The sequence below is a fragment of the Apium graveolens genome, chromosome 7 (genome assembly GCF_009905375.1).
Source record: "Apium graveolens cultivar Ventura chromosome 7, ASM990537v1, whole genome shotgun sequence".
NCBI classification, from domain to species: domain Eukaryota; kingdom Viridiplantae; phylum Streptophyta; class Magnoliopsida; order Apiales; family Apiaceae; genus Apium; species Apium graveolens.
The window spans coordinates 194,543,536-194,565,545 of NC_133653.1; the positions used below are offsets into that span (position 1 = coordinate 194,543,536).

The window sequence follows — 22,010 nt, forward strand, 5'->3', positions numbered from 1 at the left end:
CACTTTACATAATTGTTTCATACTCCAATTAATCATTTAAGGGCCTTAACCAAGGTTTCAAAGTAAGGTGAGGGGTAATGGTTCATTCGTGAAACGCCGTTACTTAAAACGGTCGTTTCTCCTAAACCGTACATCGGATTCAAGCGAACCACATATCAAAAAGAAGCTCGTAACATGAACTAGCTAAACATGGAAATGGTCAGAATCTAACAGTGAGTTCACGGGTCCTGAAGTTAAGAACAAAAACAGTCTAAGGTAAATCAGGCATTACGACGGCTATGTTTGCGCGATAACCAAAGTTTATACTACTACAAATCAATCACAAACCAACTTACAACCAACATTACAACCAAAATCCATCCAAACCTCACTACATCAGTCCATTACTTCATGTTTTATCCAACTCATTCAATCACAAACAAGAGCTACTAACCATACTAAGGTTCATTAACCAATAACCAAGATCTACAACTCAAACTCATTACAAATTCAACCAAACTCTAAATATACATGAATCATGCTTTCATGAACTATAACAAACAAATCCAAACCTAATACTCAAAGTAAAGTTAGGGTTTGGAGGGGTTATACCTTCCTTGGAGTGATTAGAGTAGCTAGGAAGCCTTAAGAGGCCTTGAGATAGCTTAGGAATGCTTGGATCTTAAAAGAAATCAAAGAAAATAAAGTTAGTAATCTTGAAAACACTATTCATCATCTTCTTCCTTGATTTATTGGAAGAGATTCATGAAGAAATAGAAGCTTAAACTCCTAGGATATGTTTATCTAATCATAAGGGACCTTGGGTAATTACCTTGCAAATTAACAAAGCTAGAATCTTGATTTTTGGAATTTTTCTCCTTGAAATGATGAAGAAGCCGAGAGTAGATGTTCTTGGGAGAGTATTTTCTTTGTTGAATGTGTTTGTGGTGGAAAATGAAGTGAATGGGATATTTGGATGATTTGTTGGTTGATTAAAGTGAGTGGAGTATGACTAATCATGACATCATCTTGGTGACTTCATCTTCTGCCACTTGTCATCACTTGGTGGTGGAAGCATCTTCTTATGCTAATCCTTGCTTAATTGCTTGGTTATCATCCTTAATCCTTGCACTAATCTCTCTTGCATTACTTGTCGTTTAATTATTTTACGACTCACTTATCTCTCGTTTTCGTTAATCGTTTGAGGGATCATATCCGGGATATTATTACTTGGGTTCCCCTAAACCTTTCTCAATATTTTATATTCCTTTTATGATACTCTTTTATAATCCTTGAATTTAAATCCTTTTAATCATGTTACCTTATACTCAATTCTTTCGGTATCTGGTGGATTTTCGGGGAAAAATCAAAGTGTCCGGATTCGAATTCTAACGACCTTTACATACACTCATTTACTTTATGGAATACTAATACTATCTTAGAATTTCCATAACAGTACTCCTATATAGCGTGGCCTGATAATTTTCCTTAATCAACATCATCAACAAAAGTTACTATTCATCCGTATTTCAAAATTCCAAAAATTGGGGTTATTACAGTGGATATCCAACAAAAATTCATTCAGCAGCTTTTAGATCAAATTTTGACAGCTGTTCAGGATGAGTCTTAAGAACAAAACACTTGCAACCAAATACATGAAAGTATTTAAGATTTGGCTTCTTCTTCTTCACCATCTCATATGGTGTTTTTCCATGCTTGTTTATAAGTGTAGCATTTTGTGTAAAACAAGCAGTCTGCACAGCTTCAGCCCAAAAATAGGTTGGTAGCTTTGCTTCATCAAGCATTGTTCGTGCAACTTCAATGAGAGTCCTGTTCTTTCTTTCTACAACTCCATTTTTGCTGTGGAGTTCCAGGTGCAGAAAATTCCTATTTGATTCCATGATCTTTGCAGAACTCTTCCATGATTGATTTCTTGAACTCAGTGCCATTATCACTCCTTATGATTTTAACAGAATCTTTGATCAATTTATCCAGCTGTCTGACATGATCAGTTATGGTAGATGTAGTTTCAGTCTTCTTGTGCAAGAAGTACATCCATGTGTACCTTGTGAACTCATCCACTATAACCATTTCATATTTCTTCTTTGCAATAGACATGACATTGACTGGACCAAATAGATCAACATGTAGTAGGTGAGAAGGCTCAAGAATTGATGACTCAATTTTGCTCTTGAAAGAAGATTTTCTTTGTTTTGCCTTCTGACATAAATCACAAAGGCCATCAGGAGCAAATACTATTTTTGGAAGTCCTCTCACAAGATATTTCTTTACAAGCTCATTTATATTGTTGAAATTTAAATGAGAGAGTTTCTTGTGCCAATTCCAGCTTTCTTCAATTGATGCTCTACTCAACAGACAGATTGCAGAACCATCATTATTTGTTGAAAGTCTGGCTTCATAATTGTTACCATGCCTATATCCTTTCAGAACCACTTTGCCTGTTGAATTACTTATAACTTCACAGTGTTCTTCAAAGAAATCCACATGATAACCTCTGTCATAGATTTGACTTATACTCAACAGATTATGTTTAAGTCCTGAGACTAGAGCTACTGATTCAATGATGACATTCCCAAGATTGATCTTGCCATATCCTAGAGTTTTCCCAATGTTGCCATCTCCATAAGAAACTCCTGGGCCAGCTTTCTCCACAAAGTCTGATAGCAGGGCTTTATTTCCAGTCATATGTCCTGAACATCCACTTTCCAGAACTAGGATGTTCTTCCTGTTGTCCTGCAATCACAAAGACCACTAAAGGTTAGTTTTAAGGACCCAGACTTGCTTGGATCCTTTGGCCTTTTTAAGTTTGTTATAATTTGTAGCGGATTTAACATCAGAGTTTATGCTAACATTTTTCTTATCAGTATAAACATTATCAGACTTTGCATCATACTTTACACTATAAGGAATTAAAGTAACTTTCTTCAAAGAAGGTTTTATCTGATAATAATCATAGTACAAACTATGATATTCCTTACAAGTATAAATGGAATGCCACACACTACCACGATGAAAATAAGGATTTTGTGGCTTAAACCTAACAGACTGACTCTTAACTCCTGACTTAGAAGGTAAGGAGTTTATATTCTTATTCTTCCTGCAAAAAGAAGCCAGATGGTTAGAATTTCCATAGTTATAACATTTCTTTCTAGGAGCATTAGGAACATGCATATAATTGTTGCTTTTATTCACACCTTCCTTTCCATTCCTATTTTTCCTAGCTTCCTTTACCTTGTTTACACTGGTAATCTCTTTCAGCTTATGTTTAAGCTGCTTCTGTGTCATTAAGCCTATGTTAACTTCAGTTGGTTTATCCTGTTCTAATTTGTCAAAAGTTGACTCTGCTATCACTTCTGTCTCAACATCTTTCATCTTTTCATAATCAGACTTGACAGTTTCAGTTACAAATTTAGCAGGATTTACCTTTGTCTTAGTAGTCTGTTTAACAATAATTGGCTTATCTTGTTCAGTTCCTTTTTCACTTTTCTCATCTCCATAACCTAAGCCCTCTTTCCAGTTCTCACTACTTAGTATATTCTGAGTTGTTCTTCCAGAGTTAGTCCAAGTCCTGATAATCTCTCTCTCCTTTTCTAACTCAGTTTTTAGAGATTTATTCATTTTTAGCACTTCATCTCTCACATAGAAAGCATCATCTCTATCCTTCTGAGTTTGATGGAACATAACTAACTCTTTTTCTAAATAATCATTCCTCTTTTTAAAAGCAAGATTTTCTGAAGTTAATATTTCACATATTAAAGTTTGATCTCTATAGCTAATAAACATAGTTTTAAGATATAATCTCAACTTAGTAATATCAACAGTATGAAAGACATAAGTTGTTTGAGGTACCTATAACTCAGCAGCATCAGAACTGCTATCAGCATTTGCCATCAAGGCATAGTTCTCCTCATCTTCAGAATCTGAGGTGTCTATCCAGCTTTTCTTCTTTGTGACAAGAGCCTTGCCTTTATCACTCTTTCCTTTCTTGCAGTCAGGAGATATGTGGCCTTTCTCACCATAGTTGTAGCATTTAACATTTGAGTAATCTCCTCTGTCAGACTTTCCTCCTTTGTCTTCAGATTTTCTGAAGCTCTTCTTATCAGAACTTCTACCTTTCCTTGAAAACTTCTTTCCTCTTCTGAAATTCCTGTAGGCTATCTTTGTGATACCCTTCACCATAAGAGCACACAGCTTCATCATCTCTTCATCAACATCTACTTCAGGTAGACTTTCAGTTTCTGAATCATCATCATCAGAACTTGATGATTCTGAATTATACTTTATGATGAGAGCCTTTCATTTTCCTTTCTTTTAGACAACCACTTTGGGGGATTCCTCCTCAGCATTAAGAGCAACTAATCCTGACTTTCTCCCATGTCTCTTGCTTCTTTGATCCATCTCAAGTTCATAAGTCTTGAGCATTCCATAAATTTCATCAAGAGTAGTTTCATCAAGAGCATAGTTATCTCTTATAATAGTAGCTTTCAAATCCCAACTTTCAGGAAGAGCTAAAAGGAATTTTAGATTTGAATCTTCAATGTCATATTCCTTGTTCACCAGTGATAGATCATTCAAGAGTTTGACAAACCTATCATATAAGTCAGTTAATGACTCATCACTTTTTGAGTCAAAGTGCTCGTACTCTTGAGTGAGTATAGTCCTCCTATTTTTCTTGATTGCATCAGTTCCCTGACACCTTGTCTCCAGAGCATCCCATATCTCCTTTGCAGTCTTGCATTGAATTACCCTATTTGACATAACATTATCAATGGCACTATGCAGCAAATGCCTTACCTTTGCATCCTTGGCAATAGATGAGATATCTTCAGCTGTGTATTCACTTTTCTCCTTTGGTATGGTCTTTGCTGGCTGATCTGCAACTACAAAAGAGAGCTTGGTTGGCTTATGCGGTCCTTCATAAATTCTGTCAAGGTATTCTGGATCTGTAGCTTCCAGAAACATAGCCATCTTCACTTTCCATATGGGATACTCAGAAGGTCTCAACATGGGAACCCTGATAGTCTCATATCGACTATGGGTTTGAGTCTTTGGAGTTTCTTCAGTTTTAACGGGCTTGGTTGGATTTTCTGCTTCTTCAGACATGATTATTTTGGATCTTTACTGTATGTGTGTTAACAGATAGGCTCTGATACCACTTATTAGGTCACACAACACTGTAGAAGGGGGTTGAATACAGTGTAGAATACAATCAAATCGATTTAAAGCACAAGTAACAGAAAACAGATGTATTCGATATAACAAACTTTGTTACAATGGAACTGTTCTCTCTCAGTGATGAACAAATATCACGAGAGATGCTAGGTTACAATATATGATCTTCTCGATGATCGTAACTCTTATAGAGTAAACCTATGTCTGTGTTTATATAGACACACAATTATAAGATAACTTCTAGTTGATATGGAATATAATTCTGTCTCCTAAAATATATCAACCAGATATCTTATATAATTCTTCTAGTCCTCAAACTCTTTCCATGCATATCTTCTTCTTGTATTAGTCTTGATCTTCTTTCCTATAAATTAGTTTCCTTCCTTAACTGTTAGTCCTCCAGTACTTAAGTTCTGATATCCATCTTCTGATATTATCTTCTGATAATCTAAGTTCTGATATCCTTAAGTCCTGACTTCCAGTAAGTACTGATATTTCCTGTTAGTTAAGATCTGAAAACTAAACATAAAACGTATTAGACATGAAATCTCAACTATATCCAACAATCTCATTCTTCTTTGACATATTACCAACACGCTGACAGCGATCACACTTCAAAATGAGCTGATGCGCATCCTTGAACAACGTAGGCCAGATGAATCCTGCTTGAAGGATATGAGCTGCTATATTTTCTCCACCATAGTGGCCTCCCTAAATAGTTGAATGACAGTCTCATAAGATACCCTCCGTCTTGCTGTACGGAATACATCTCCTGATAATTTGGTCAGCTCCTTGCCGAAATAAAAATGACTTATCCCACATGTACCGCTTCACCTCGTGAAGAAACTTCTTCTTTTGAGCAGAAGTTAAGTCCGAAGGCATAATGTTGCTCACAATATAGTTCACAATATCTGTGAACCACGGTTCTTCTTCTTACACCCCAAACAACTGCTCGTCGGTAAAAGACTCATTTATCAATGTCTTATCTTGTGAAGCTGTACTTGGATCTTCTAACCAAGAGAGATGATCCGAAACTTGATTCTCAGTACCTTTTCTATCCTTGATCTCCAACTCAAACTCCTGAAGTAAAAGAACCCATCGAATCAATCTAGGTTTTGAGTCCTTCTTCAAGACGAGATAGCGAATTGCAGCATGATCAGTGAAACTGTCACCTTCATCCCAAGAAAATAAGATCGAAACTTCTCAAAACCGTAGAAAATAGCCAATAGCTCCTTCTTACTAGTAGTATAGTTCAGTTGAGCACTATTAAGGGTCTTACTAGCATAGTAAACCACATGAATTATATTGTTCTTCCTTTGCCCAAGAACTGCTCCAACTGCATAATCACTTGCATCGCACATCATTTCAAAAGGCTCATTCCAATCAGGTACAGTTATGACAGGTGCCGTGATCAAACTCTTCTTTAAGCTCTCAAAAGCAGCTCGACACTCATCATCAAACTTAAAAGGGACATCTTTCTATAGCAGATTGCACAATGGTTTAGAGATTTTAGAGAAATCTTTGACGAACCGCCGATAGAAACCCGCATGACCAAGAAAATTGCGGACTCCCTTAACAGAAATTGGTGGAGGGAGATTTTCAATGACCCCCACCTTGGCTTTGTCCACCTCAAGACCTTTACTAGAGACCTTGTGCCCAATAATGATGCCATGTTGCACCATAAAATAACATTTCTCCCAGTTGAGAACCGGATTGGTCTCAACATACCTTTTTAGAACTACGCCAAGATTTTGCAAGCACTCGTCGAAAGAATCTCTGAACACAGAAAAATCATCCATGAATTCCTCCATATTCTGACCAATCATGTCAGAGAAGATAGCCATCATGCATCTCTGAAATATGTCTGGTGCACCACATAACCTAAAAGAAACTCTTTTGAAGGCAAAAGTACCAAATGGAAAAGTGAAGGTATTCTTTTCCTGATCTTCTGGAGCGATGCAAATCTGATTATAACCCGAATAGCCATCCAGAAGATAATAGTATTCATGCCCAGCCAACCTGTCAAGCATCTCATCAATAAAAGGAAGAGGGAAATGATCTTTCCTCGTGGCTTTGTTCAGCTTCCTGTAATCCATGCAAACTCTCCACCCCGTGACTGTTCGAGTAAGAATAAGCTCATTCTTTTCATTAACAACCACGGTGATGCCTCCTTTCTTCGGCACACACTGAACTGGACTCACCCAAGAACTGTTAGAAATATGATAGATGATCCCTACATTGAGCCACTTAAGAATTTCCTTCTTCACGGCCTCTTTCATTATCGGATTTAGCCTTCTTTATTGCTCAACAGTCGGCTTGCATCCTTTCTCTAACAGAATTTTATGCATGCAATAAGAAGGGCTGATTCCCTTGATATCTGCTATAGTCCATCCAATTACCGACTTGAACTCTCTTAGAATTCTCAAGATCTTTTTCTCATCACTACCTGAAAGGTCAGATGCAATAATAACAGGCAAAGTAGATGAATCACCTAAAAGCGCATACCTCAATTGTTCCGGCAAAGGTTTAAGATCGAGTGTAGGAGCTTCCTCAATAGATGGCTTGAGACACCCCTCAATATTTTTGAGTTCTGACATTCCAAGAGATTCAAAAGATATATCCAGCCTCCGCTTCTAAGGAGAAGCATTCAAATACTGCAACTGCTCATCACCTTCATCATCTTCACTATCTAAATTTCCCATCAAGGCTTTCTCTAAGGCATCAGACTTTAGCATTTGATCAAGCTCTGAAGTAACCACAGAATCAACCAATTCCATTTTAAGCACTCCTCATTATCAGTAGGTAATTTCATGGCATTGAAAACATTAAAGGTCACATCCTGATCCAGCACTCGCATAGTGAGTTCACCCTTTTGCACATCAATCAAGGTTTGGTCAGTAGCCAAGAATGGTCTTCCCAAGATTATGGGAATCTTTTTATCCTCCTCACAATCAAGAATTACAAAGTCAGCAGGAAAGATGAGTTTGTCCACCTTGACCAACACATCCTCCACAATGCCTCGTGAATATGTAATAGAACGATCGGCCAACTGCAAGGACATATATCTAGGCTTTGGATCAGGTAAATCCAACTTCTTGAAGACAGATAAAGGCATTAGATTGATGCTAGCTCCCAAATCACATAAACACTTGTTGACCGATAATTTTCCGATGGTGCAAGGAATAGTGAAGCTTCCAGGATCTTTAAGTTTCGAAGGCAACTTATGTTGCAGCACATCACTGCATTCCTACGTAAGAGCAATAGTCTGTAGGTCATCGAGCTTCACTTTCCGAGAGAGAATACCTTTCATAAACTTTGCATAGCTAGGCATCTGTTCAAGAGCTTCAGCAAAAGGTATGTTGATATGAAGTTTCTTGAACACCTTCAGAAACTTAGCAAATTGCTTATCCAACTTTTTCTTTTGCAATCTCTTAGGAAAAGGAGGTAGATGATAGATCTGTTTCTCCCCTGTATTACCCTCAGGAGGAGTGTGTTCCACAGTTTTCTTCCTTGTTTCCACTTCTGCTTCGATCTGCACATCATCTTCAGCCACAACTTCATATTCTGGAACTTGAGATTTTTTAGGGTTCGCAACCTTCCCAGACCTCAATGTAATTGCCTTAACCTGCTCTTTTGCTTCCTTCTTGCCTGGAACTTCTTTGTCACTAGGGAGTGTACCAGGTTGTTGATTCAGCAAGGCATTGGCAATCTGCCTAATTTAATTATCCTGGGTCTTAATAGAAACCGCTTGGCTCTTGTACATGAGCCTCAACTCCTCCCATTCATATTTTTTATTAGATTTTGAAGTTAGAGTTGTTGTCTTGGTGCATATTACGGTTGTTGAAAACAAGGAGGGATGAATTGCTTTGCTGCATACTACTGATAAGGCTGTTGCATGTTGCTCCAGCTGAAGTTAGGATGATTGCGGTTGTTGAGATGATAAGTGGCTAGAACCGGTTGCTGCGACCTCTAAAAGTTGCTCACGAACTGAGCTGATTTACTAGAAATAACACACTGCTCAGTATCATATGCACCAGCACAAAGCTCATAAACACTTGTGATCTGATTAACTCCATAATTAGACAAAGAATCCACCTTCATCGTCAAATCCTTAAGATGAGAAACTATAGCAGTAGCTGCATCTACCTCCAGAATTTCTGCTACCTTGCCTTGAGGTAGTCTCTGAAAAGGGTTCTGGTATTCATTAGAAGCCATCATTTCAATCAACTCATAAGCTTCATCGTAGCTCTTAGCCCATAAGGCTCCACCTGATGCTGCATCAAGCATGGGTCTAGACTGTGCTCCCAAGACATTATAAAAGTAGTTGAAAATCATCCAGTCAGGCATCCCATAATGAGGACACTTCCTAAGCATCTCCTTATAACGATCCCAAGCTTCACATAAACACTCTCCCGATTGCTGCGCAAATTGAGTAAGAGCATTTCTGATTGCAACTGTCTTTGCCATATGGAAGAATTTAGTAAGAAACTTTTGAGCAAGATCTTCCCAAGTAGTAATAGAGCCTGGTGGTAGAGAATGCAACCAACACTTAACTTTATCCCTCAGAGAGAATAGGAAAAGCCTCAGCTTAACAACATCTTCAGAAACATTATTAATATTGAAAATATCGCATATCTCGATAAAATCTCTAATGTGCTTGTTGGGATCTTCCGTTGGAGAACCCCAAAATTGGACTGAATTCTGCACCATTTGAATCGTGCTAGCCTTGATCTCAAAAGTATTAGCCGCGATGGCTGGTCTGATAATGCTAGACTGAATATCATTGATCTTCGGTTGAGAGTAATCCATCAAAACTTTCGGATTCGCTACTGGTTTTCCCATTATAACAAGAGCTTCTTCTTCAACTTTCTCAACTTCTGCAAGAACTTCTTCAACTACTTCAACTTATTCCTCCACCTTATACAGTGTTCTCTTTCGAGATCGAGAACGCGTTAGCATAAATGCTCTCTAGAGTACCTGAAACACAAACAAGCAACAAGTAAGTAAAATATCAGAGTCAGTGAACTTTAACGACCACTGATGTCAAGCGCATAAACTAAAAATTAACATCGAGTCCCCGACAGCGGTGCCAAAAACTGGTTAGAATGAAAACATTCGCTAAATTTACACGCAAGTATACGTGTTCGCAAGTAATATAGAATTCTTTCTAGTTCGTTCCCAAAGAGACTGGTTTAGGTTAAGATCAATTTATGCACTTATGCAACAATGATATGGCTATCATTCAATGCTAAGACAAATACAAATTGGGTTTTTCTTAAACTAAGAGATTATACAAAATAGTATTAACTAAGAGAATTAAGGTTGAGTTACTTATATGAGACAAACATGGGATTCTAACTTCATTACTACTTTATTCAAAGTCATTGTTCTTAATCTTAGCATGTTAATAGTGATGAAAATTAATCAGATAACAGGAAACTAGTAAACGCCAACTTTCGTTGTACGAATACCCTACTACCAGACATCCATAAAAGAGATGAAGCTGAATAGACACCGATTATGTTGAGACCCTATATGTCTATAGAATTTGACAACATAAAGGTTTAATGTGCAAGTTATCTATCGTGATTACATAGGGCAAGTAAGATGGTTAAAATTACCTACGAATCATGCATAATAACTACATGAACCTATGCTAACTTGGCAAGTTCTAAACCTCTATATTCACTATCGCTTCAATAGAGATTAACACACTATCTTATAAGTTCGCGACGCTCATAAGACGAATAAGCACAACCAGTACTAGGATATCATATAATCACCACAAACTTAAGTGTCGAAACAAATTAACTATTGAAATCCATAATTAAATCTGTTTGAACCCCACGATAATGATTAGTTCATAACCAAACTCATCATTACCGTGGGTTCCGATGAAAGCATGGTAAATAAACTAAGTCTTTTTAAAATAAATAAATGACAATGAAGTACGTTAACAAGAGTATAAGGTTCAAATAATAAAGAAAACGAGTATCCAAGATTACGACTTAAGCAAAGAATCACAAGTAAAAACTAGTTCTTCTTCATTGAATTTGTGCTCCTAGGTCTTCTCCATGTCTTCTTCTTGCTCTCCGTTAAACGTCTTTAAAAATTCATTATATAGTAGCCCAAGTTGACCAGAAGTCCAGCAGATCAGTATTCTATTAAAAACAGGATTCTGGAAAAATGACCTGGTGCGGACGCCCTGGGATCCGGCGCAACCGCTCTAAGTATGGAGCGACCGCTCCCAAGAGTAGCACGGCCGCACTGAGCTTCTGGAAAAACTCAATTTTTCTTCTTTTCTTGCCTTCAACTGCTGGTTTCTTTTATGCAACCAATCAAGGCTCCATCCTAACACTCTTCTAGCATAAAAATAATGTAAAACCATTCCTTCTTTCGATTATGCCCTGAAATGCAAAACACTACAAAAACACATCAAATACACAAACAACTTGAGTACAAAACACCAATTCGAGCCTTTATAAAGTGTTCTAAGTGGACATAAATTCCACTTAACACACACCAGCACAACTCCCAAAAAAATACGTTGCTCTACTGCTCTCAACGCTCTGTTGCTCCTTATAATGGAAAATATATGATATACTTTTGAATCAAAGCTTGCATTTGTCAAGTATGTCGCTATACAGTAGCAAGAAAATCAGGAAATGACATGGCATGACCTTAAAAATAAACTAATGAGATAAGTTAAAGGGCATTTCTCATGTGGTTATTTGAACTCTGGACAATGGATATAATGAACACCACAAACCTTTATGTAGTACAAATATTAAAGAAGATAAAACAATGCCTAATGCACTTAATATTTTATTGGATGTGATGGAACGAATTTAATACTTATTGTTGGAACTATTATGGAAGACAAACCTTAAAAAGGGGTAGAAGGGTCCTTGCGTGAAAATAATTTGGTCATCACAGTTCTTTGTTTTCTCTTTCAGGTTTCTTTCTGATTTAGTTATGTTCTTTCAATTTCAGGTTCCTTGCTGTATTATAAACTAGCACATGCTGGTCTAGGGTCCTTACACGTGATAAGATGGAAACTACATCCAACAATATGGTATGTTTATAGGGTTATGCATTCGTACGAAGTATGTAAGAATTAATCTTCACCAGTAAGTGTAAAAAATTGAATTTTTCTAGTGCATATATGCATGTAGCCTGCTTGGAAGGGGAATGAAACTGATATGTATAGCAGTATATGTTGACATGATAACCCAAGATTTAGAAAATTTTACTAAGTGATGGGTGTTGTCCTATGCACACTTATTATTTGACATAAGTTGATTGCACTGGAAAATTCAGATGAAGGATAATTCTTGTAATTTGAATGGCTATTACTAGAGTTATCGTGCATGCACCAAGTACTTTAGCGTAACAGAGGATATACTAAAGTTTGTTTCTCTCTTATTAAAATCATGGGGGAAAGCATACTTCATCATTTTATTGTCCAAAATTTTGACTAAAGAAGTAAAAGTACTAACTTATTTTTAATACAAATACATGTTTTCGTGGGTAGTTTATGTGGTTTAAATGTAGACCTACTTTTTTAATGTCTAAATGAGGTACCTCAGAGTTCGTTAAGATCCTTATTGTTGGGTTTATGGAGTCTATTAATTAAGCCCATAAAAATAGACTATTCAGATTCAGATTAGTTTATGGATTAGTCTACTTTTCATATTTGGACTATAATTTTGATTTAGGCCTAGTTTCTTCTCTTATAAATACTCATATAATTGTAAAATCATAACACAACAAATTGTGAGAGATCAATACAAAATTAGTGATGCTTGTGAAGTAGGAATTTCTGAACCACGTAAATCTTTGTCTTGTGTGATTGTCATTTATTTTCTTATTCTTGTTTATTCACTTTGGGTTTTGCTTTCGTTATTGTATACTCAATAATTGGTATCAAGAGCATGGGTTTTCAGGCGAGTGGAAGCGATGGCAGAAGACGGGAATGTAAAGATCGACAAATTTGATGGAAAAGATTATGGGTTTTGGAAGATGCAAATTGAGGATTATTTGTATCAGAAAAAACTACATGAACCGCTGGAAGAGAAGAAACCAACTTCAATGAAGGATGAAGACTGGAAGCTATTGGACATGAAGGCTCTGGGGGTTGTCAGGTTGACTTTGGCCAAGAATGTTGCTTACAATATCGTCAAGGAAATGTTAACTTATGGTTTGATCAAGGCTTTGTCAAATATGTATGAGAAACTATATGCTTCAAATAAGGTGTATTTGATTCCCTTATTAGTTTCCACGAGATTGAATGAAGGTGATTGTGTTGATGATCATGTGAACGAATTTAATTCTATCCTAACAAGATTAGCATCAGTGGATATTAAATTCGATGATGAAGTACATGCCTTGTTGTTGGAATCCCCATTACCAGAAAGTTGGTCGGGATTTATCACTGCTATAAGTAATTCATCTGGGAGCGGTAAGCTGAGTTTTGATGGAGTTCGAGATTCAACTCTTCAAGAAAATATTCATAGGAAAAACTTAGGAGAGTCGTCAGGTTCCTTGTTGAGTGCTGAGAGTAGAGGCAGAAAGTTCAAAATGGGGCATAATAAGGGGCGTAGCAGATCGAAGTCACAGAAGAGAGGATAATCCAAAGACCGCAAGGATATTGTGTGTTGGAATTGTCAGAAGAAGGGTCACTTCAAGAATCAGTGCACGGCTCCCGCGACTCCTACAGGAAAGAGTAAAGTGGATAAAACAGCTAATGTAGTAGAAGAAGTGGTGGATGACGATGCTTTGATTTGTTGTATTGAATGATTGGTTGAATTATGGGTTATGGATTCTGATGCATCATTCCATGCTACCCCTTATAAGGATTTAATGTTAAATTTCAGAGTTGGAAATTTTGCTAAAGTTCGTCTTGCTGATGATGAGACTTTGGATATAACGGGCATGGGAGATATTAATCTCAGAACCTCTTTGGGAACTAGCTGGACATTGAAAGATATAAGGTATATTGCTGGACTGAAGAAGATATTGTTATTTGTAGGTCAGTTAAATAAGAAAGGGTATTGAGTTACTTTCAGTGACAAATAGTGGAAGGTTATAAAGGGGAATCTAGTTATTGCTCATGGAGAGAAAAGGGGGACTTTGTACATTGTTGAACAATCTAGCTATGAAGCAAATGCAGTTGTTAATGAGATTGAGTCTTCAACTTTGTGGCACCAAAGGCTTGGTCATATGAGTGAAAAAGGTATGAAGTTGTCAACTTCGAAAGGGAAGATTCCATAGTTGAAGAATGTGGAAGTTGGATTCTGTGAGCCATATGTTCTTGGAAAGCAGAAACGTGTTACTTTTGTAAAATCTTGGAGGACCCCCAAGGCTAAGAAGTTAGAGCTAGTTCATACATATGTATATGGTCCAACAGTTGCGTCGTTGGGTGAATCTTGCTACTATATCACTTTCATTGATGATTCCACTAGAAAGGTATGGGTTTATTTTTTGAATAATAAATCAGATGTGTTTGCTACTTTTAAGAAGTGAAAGACTGAAGTTGAAAATTAGACCGGTTTAAATATGAAGAGTTTGATGTCAGATAATGGAGGTGAACACAGTAGTGATGAGTTTAAAAGCTATTGCACGGATTTTGGGATTAGAATGATTAAAACTATTCCAGAGATACCAAAATAGAATGGTGTTGCAGAGCGCATGAATAGAATCTTGAATGAGAGGGCCAAGAGTATGAGATTACATGTAGGGTTGCCAAAGATGTTTTGGGCTTATGCAATTAGCACATCAGCGTATCTCATAAATAGAGGACCTTAAAGTCCTTTGGGGTTCAAGATTCCTGAAGAAGAGTGGCAAGAAAAAGAGGTAAATCTTTCCCACTTACGAGTTTTAGTTGTGTTTCTTATGTGCGTGTTAAAGATTCTGATAGGGACAAGTTTGATCCGAAAGCAAAGAAGTGTATTTTCATTGGTTATGGCTCATATGATATGGGTTACTGTTTCTGGGATGAACTGACTAAGAAGGTCATAAAAAGTAGAGATGTTACTTTTAATGAGAATGTAGTGTATAAGGATAAGCTTGTAGTCGATTATGAGTTCACAAAGGAATAACCTAAGAAAGAGGAAGCAGTGCTTGAAGATATTAGAGAAACAGTTCTTGCAGGAAATAGTGGGAGTTCGGAAAATATTCATGACACGGTTCCAGTAACTCCACAGACTGAGGTAAGAAAATCTAGCAGAAGTGTGAGGCCACCACAAAGATAATCTCCTTCATCATATTATATGTTATTGACCGAGGATAGGGAGCCTCAGTGTTATTCAGAGGCAGTACAAGTGGATGATTCAGTTCAGTGGAAAACATCCATGGATGAGGAGACGAGTTCTCTTGAGAAGAATGAGACTTGGTCTTTAACAGAGTTACCAACAGGAAATAAGGCTTTATAGAATAAGTGGGTGTTCAGGATCAAAGAAGAATATGATGGCAACAAGAGATACAAGGCGAGGTTAGTAATCAAAGGTTATCAACAGAAAAAGGGTATTGACTATATCGATAAATTTTCTCCTGTTATTAAGATGACTACAATTAAAATTGTGCTTAGTATTGTGGCTATAGAGGAGTTACATCTAGAGCAACTAGATGTAAAAAGCGCGTTCTTGTATGGTGATCTTGAGAAAGAAATCTACATGGTTCAGCCAGAGGGATTTCAGGTAGCTGGGAAAGAAAACCTTGTTTGCAAGCTTATAAAAAGCTTGTATGGTTTAAATCGAGCACCAAGCCAATGGTACTAGAAGTATGACAGCTTTATGATGAAGAATGGGTACACGAGGAGTGCTATGGATCATTGTTGTTACTTTAAACAGTTTGATTCATCTTATATCATATTGTTGTATGTTGATGACATGTTGATAGTAGGATCAAACATAAGGGAAATCAACAGGTTAAAGAGACAGATGTTTGAGGAGTTTGAGATGAAGGATATGGGTACATCAAAACAGATACTTGGTATGAGCATCATAATGTATAAAGCTGAAGTTACTTTAAAATTATCTCAAGAGAAGTATGTTAAAATGTTGATGCAGAAATTCAGTGTCCAGGATGCGAAGACCAAAAGTACATTGTTGGCAAGTCACTTTAATCTCACAAAGAATCAATCACCTAAAACAGATGAAGGCAAGAAAGATATGGCTAAAGTTCCTTATGCATATGCATTTGGCAGTTTAATATAAGCTATGGTGTGTACAAGGCCAGACATTGCTTATGCAGTGGGAGTTGTTAGCAGATTTATGTCTAATCTAGGAAGAGAGCATTGGGAAGCAGTCAAGTAGTTGTTACGATACTTGAAAGGTACATCCAAGGTTGCACTATGTTTCAGTAAGAAAGATGTTATCTTGGAAGGGTTCTCTGATCCAGATTTGGGTGGATGTTTGGATACAAGAAAAAATACAACGGGTTATATTTTCACTTTGGGTGGCACCGCAGTTACTTGGATGTCTCGACTTCAAAAGAGTGTTGCTCTTTCAACCACAGAAGCAGCATATATGGCTATCTTTGGAGCTAGCAAGGAGATGATTTCGTTGAAGAATTTTCTTAAGGAATTAGGCAAGAAACAGACGGACAGTGTTTTGTATAGCGACAGTCCGAGTGCTCTTTGTTAAGTGGCAATTATGACACTTTATTACGCTTCGTAAAGCTTTGAATTGGTGTAAATGTACTCAAGTTGTTGGTGTTTTAATGTGTTTTCTAGTATTTTTGCATTTCAGGCATTATTCTAAGAATTAGGTGAATTAGCATTGTTTTGGTGCTAATATGGTGTTAGGATGATTTCCAAAGAATAAAGCTCCGGAAGCCAACTCGATTGCAGCAGAAATTAAAGAAATTTAGAAGTTTTCCAGAAGCACGGCGCACCCGCGCTGGTCTAGCGCGCGGCCGCGCCCATTTGTCAGAAAGCCAGCGCGCCCGCGCTGATGAAGCGTGGCCCGCGCCGGGTCGGGATTTAATTCCTGATTGTAATTAATTTACAATTGGAGGACTTCTATCTTGCATGGGCTGCTATATATACTTAAATAAAGGATGTTTTATAGAGATACGGAAATACCAGAGCACAAGGAGAGCCATAAGAAGATCGTGTTAGCACGATTCAATGAAGACGAAGAAGATCTTATTTTTACTTGTGAATATTTGTTTTAAATTGTAACTTGGATGCTTGTTTTCTTATTCGTGAACCTTTCTCTTGTTTCGTACTTGGTTTTATTATTTATTCAGTTTAAAGACTATGTTTATTATACCATGCTTTCATCGGAACCCACGTTGATGATGAGTCCGATTATGGGCTAATCATTATCGTAGGGTTCTAGCGGATTTATTTATGGATTTCTTTAGTTAATTTGTTTCGATACCTTAGTTTATCATGATTGTATGATAACCTAGTATTGGTTATACTTATTCGTCTTATGAGTGTCTCAAACTTATAAGATAGCGTGTTAATCTTTAATGAAACGACTGTGAATTTAAGGATTTAGAACTTGCCATGCTAGCATAGGTTCATGTTTTATTGTTATGCATGATTCGTAGGTAATTTTAACCATCTTACTTGCCCTATGTAATCACGATAGAAAACTTGTCCTTTAAACCGTTATGTTGTCAAATTTTATAGATATATAGGGTTTCAATATAATTAGTGTCTATTCAGCTTCTATCTATTTTATGAATGTCTGGTAGTATGGTATTCGTGCAACAAAAGTTGGCGTTTATCAGTTTCGTGTTATCTGATTAGTGTCATCACCATACATGCTAAGGTTAAGAATGAAGAAGGCTATTGAATGAAGTATTTAATGAAGTTAGAATCCCATGTTTGTTTTACTTGTGAATCTTTATTTTAAGTTGTAATTTGGATGCTAGTTTTCTTATTTATGAACCTTACTCTTGTTTCGTACTTGGTTTTATTATTTATTCAGTATAAAGACTATGTTTATTATACCATGATTTCATCGGAACCCACGTTGATGATGAGTCCGATTATGGGCTAATTGTTATCGTGGGGTTCTAACGGATTTATTTATGGATTTCTTTAGTTAATTTGTTTCGATACCTTAATGTGTGGTGATTGTATGATAACCTAGTATTTGTTGTACTTATTTATCTTATGAGCATCGCGAACTTATAAGATAGCGTGTTAATCTTTAATGGAACGACATTGAATTTAAGGATTTAGAACTTGTCATGCTAGCATAGGTTCATGTGTTATTGTTATGCAAGATTTGTAGGTAATTTTAACCATCTTACTTGCCCTATGTAAACATGATAGATAACTTATGCTTTAAACCGTTATGTTGTCAAATTTTATAGATATATAGGGTCTCAATATAATTGGTGTCTATTCAGCTTTTATCTATTTTGTGGATGTCTGGTAGTATGGTATTCGTGCAACGAAAGTTGGCATTTATCAGTTTCGTTTTATCTGATTAGTGTCATCACCATTACATGCTAAGGTTAAGAACGAAGAAGGCTATTGAATGAAGTATTTAATGAAGTTAGAATCCCATGTTATATATATACTAATTCAACCATTCTTATTCTTTTAGTTATAATTGTTATTTTTATTCTTAGTTATAATCAAAAATCCAATTTGTTATTCGTCTTAGCATTGGATAATAACCATATCATTGTTGCATAAGTGTATAAATTAATTAGTTAACCAAAGTCAGTCTCTGTGGAAACGAACTAGAAATAATTCTATATTACTTGTGAACGCGTATACTTGCGTGTATTAATAGCGCGTGTTTAGCGACTAACAAGTTTTTGACGCCGCTACCGGGGACTGCAGTGTTAATTTTTTTTTATGTGTTTGTCATCAGTGATCGTTAAAGTTCATTGACTTGGACATTGTTACTTATTTGTTTTCTTGTCTTATTTCAGGTACTCTAGTGAACATGTATGCATACGCGTTCGCGGTCTCGTAAGAGAACTCTGGATAAAGCCGAGGAAGAAGTTGTAGTGGTTCGAAGGGAAATTTTTGAGGATAAAGAGAAGTTAGAAGTAGAAGAGAAAGTCAAGGAACCAGTTTTAGTAGTGATGGGAGATCAAGCAGAAAATCTTAAGGCTTTGATGGACTATTCTCAGCCTAAGATCAATGATATTCCGTCAAGCATCATCAGGCCAGCCATCTCAGCTAACACTTTTGAGATTAAGTCAAGCATAATTCAGATGATACAGAACTCAGTTCAGTTTGGGGGTTCTCCTATTGAAGACCCCAACATGCACATCATGGATTTTATCGAGATCTGTGACACATTCAAGTTCAATGGTGTGACTGAAGATGCTATCAAGCCGTGACTATTCCCATTCTCTCTAAGGGATAAAGCGAAGTGCTGGTTACAATCTCTACCACCAGGGTCTATCACCACATGGGAGGATCTTGCTCAAAAGTTTCTCACTAAATTCTTCCTTGTGGCGAAGACTGCTGCAATCAAGAATGCTCTTACTCAGTTTGCTCAGCAAACTGGTGAATCTCTGTGTGAGGCTTGGGATCGATATAAGGAGATGCTAAGGAAGTGCCCACACCATGGCATGCCTGATTGGATGATTATAAACTATTTCTATAATGGATTGGGTGCTACTTCTAGACCCATGCTCGATGCAGCATCAGGAGGAGCCTTGTGGGCTAAAAGCTACAATGAAGCTTATGAATTGATTGAAATGATGGCTGCTAATGAATACCAGAATCCTTCTCAGAGACTGACTCAGGGAAAAGTGGCTATAATTCTAGAGTTGGATGTAGCAACTGCTATAGCTGCCCAACTTAAGGCTTTGACGATGAAGGTGGACACTTTGGCCAATTATGGAGTTAAACAAATCACTAGTGTCTGTGAGCTTTATGCTGGTGCCTATGAGACTGATCAGTGTGCTATTTCTAGTGAATCAGCTCAGTTCGTGAGCAATTTTCAGCGATCGCAGCAACCTGTGCCAGCCACTTATCATCCCAACAACCACAATCATCCTAATTTCAGCTAGAGCAATGCTCAGAATGCGGTTCAACGGCCTTATCAGCAGTACCCAGCTAAGCAGTACAACCCCCCTAGTTTTCAGCAACCGCAATATGCACCAAGGCAGCAACTTCAACTACAACAAGCTAATGAAAAATCTGAATTAGAGGAGTTGAAGCTTATGTGCAAGAGTCAAGTTATTTCTATCAAGACCTTGGAAAATCAAATTGGACAAATTGCCAATGCCTTTTTAAATCTCAACATGGTACATTATCTAGTGACACTGAAGTTCCAGGGAAGAGGGAAGCTAAGGAGCAGGTAAAGACAATCACTTTGAGGTCTGGAAAGGTTGCGAATCCCGAACAAACTCAAGTTTCGAACGAAGAAGCTGGGGCTGAAGAAGAAGTAGAGCAGCATGAAGCAGAAGTGGAACCAAGGAAGAATACTATTGAGCACACTCCTCCTGAGGGTAATACTGGGGAGACACAGATCTATCCTCCACCGCCTTTTCCTAAGCGGCTGCAGAAGAAGAAACTGGATAAGCAGTTTGCGAAGTTTCTGGAGGTGTTCAAGAAACTTCACATCAACATACCTTTCGCTGAGGCTCTTGAGCAAATGCCTAGTTACGCAAAGTTTATGAAAGGTATTCTCTCTCGGAAAGTGAAGCTAGATGATTTAGAGACCGTCGCTCTCCCGGAGGAATGCAGTGCTGTGCTGCAACAGAAGTTGCCTCCAAAGCTTAAAGATCCGGGAAGCTTCACTATTCCATGCACTATTGGAAAAGTGTCTTTTGACAGATGCTTATGTGACTTGGGAGATAGAATCAATCTGATGCCTTTGTCAATCTTCAAGAAGTTGAATCTGCCTGATCCAAAACCAACTTATATGACTTTGCAGTTAGCCGACTGTTCTATTACATATCCGCGAGGTATTGTGGAGGCTGTCTTGGTCAAGGTTGATAAACTCATCTTCCCTGCTGATTTCATAATTCTTGATTTCGAGGAGGATAAGAAGATTCCCATAATTTTGGAAAGACCTTTCTTGGTGACTGGCCGAACCTTGATAGATGTGCAAAAGGGTGAGCTTACAATGCGAGTGCTGGATCATGATGTAACTTTTACTGTGTTCAATGCTATGAAATTTCCTACATAAAATGAGGAGTATTTTAAAGTGGAGTTGGTCGATTCTGTAGTTACTTCAGAACTTGATCAGTTGCTAAGGTCTGATGGCTTAGAGAAGGCCTTATTAGGGAATTCAGATAGTGAAGATGACGAAGGAGAGGAGCAATTGCAATATCTGAATGCTTCTCCCTGGAAGAGGAAGATTGATATGCCTTTTGAATCTCTTGGAATGGACGAATTGAAAAAAGCTCCTAAATGCCTCAAGCCATATATTGAGGAAGCTGTTACTCTTGTGCTTAAGCCTTTACCTGAACATTTGAGGTATGCGTTTTTAGGTGATGCATCTACTTTGCCTGTTATTATCGCATCTGACCTTTCAGGTAGTGACGAGGAGAAGCTTTTGAGGATTCTAAGAGAGTTCAAATCGGTAATTGGATGGACTATACATATATTAAGGGAATCAGCCTTTCTTATTGTATGCATAAAATTCTGCTAGAGGAAGGTAGCAAGCATACGGTTGAGCAGCAAATAAGACTTAATCTGATCATGAAGGAAGTAGTGAAGAAAGAAATTCTTAAGTGGCTAGATGCAGAGATTATTTATCCTATTTCTGACAGTTCTTGGGTGAGTCCAGTTCAGTGTTTACCAAAGAAGGGAGGTATCACAGTTGTTGCTAATGAGAAGAATGAGCTCATTCATACTCGAACAGTCATGGGATGGAGAGTTTGTATGGACTACAGGAAGC

General features: G+C 37.4%; 2 non-coding genes across 2 annotated transcripts; one reads left to right on the forward strand and one right to left on the reverse strand.

The window, feature by feature from the left end:
• Positions 1-9,517: 9,517 nt before the first annotated feature.
• LOC141676278 (small nucleolar RNA R71) lies at positions 9,518-9,624 on the forward strand. The gene has a single exon (XR_012556876.1). It is a non-coding gene; the product is annotated as a small nucleolar RNA R71 (small nucleolar RNA).
• Positions 9,625-19,623: 9,999 nt separating this feature from the next.
• On the reverse strand, positions 19,624-19,730 carry LOC141675999 (small nucleolar RNA R71). The gene has a single exon (XR_012556614.1). It is a non-coding gene; the product is annotated as a small nucleolar RNA R71 (small nucleolar RNA).
• Between the last annotated feature and the right edge of the window lie 2,280 nt (positions 19,731-22,010).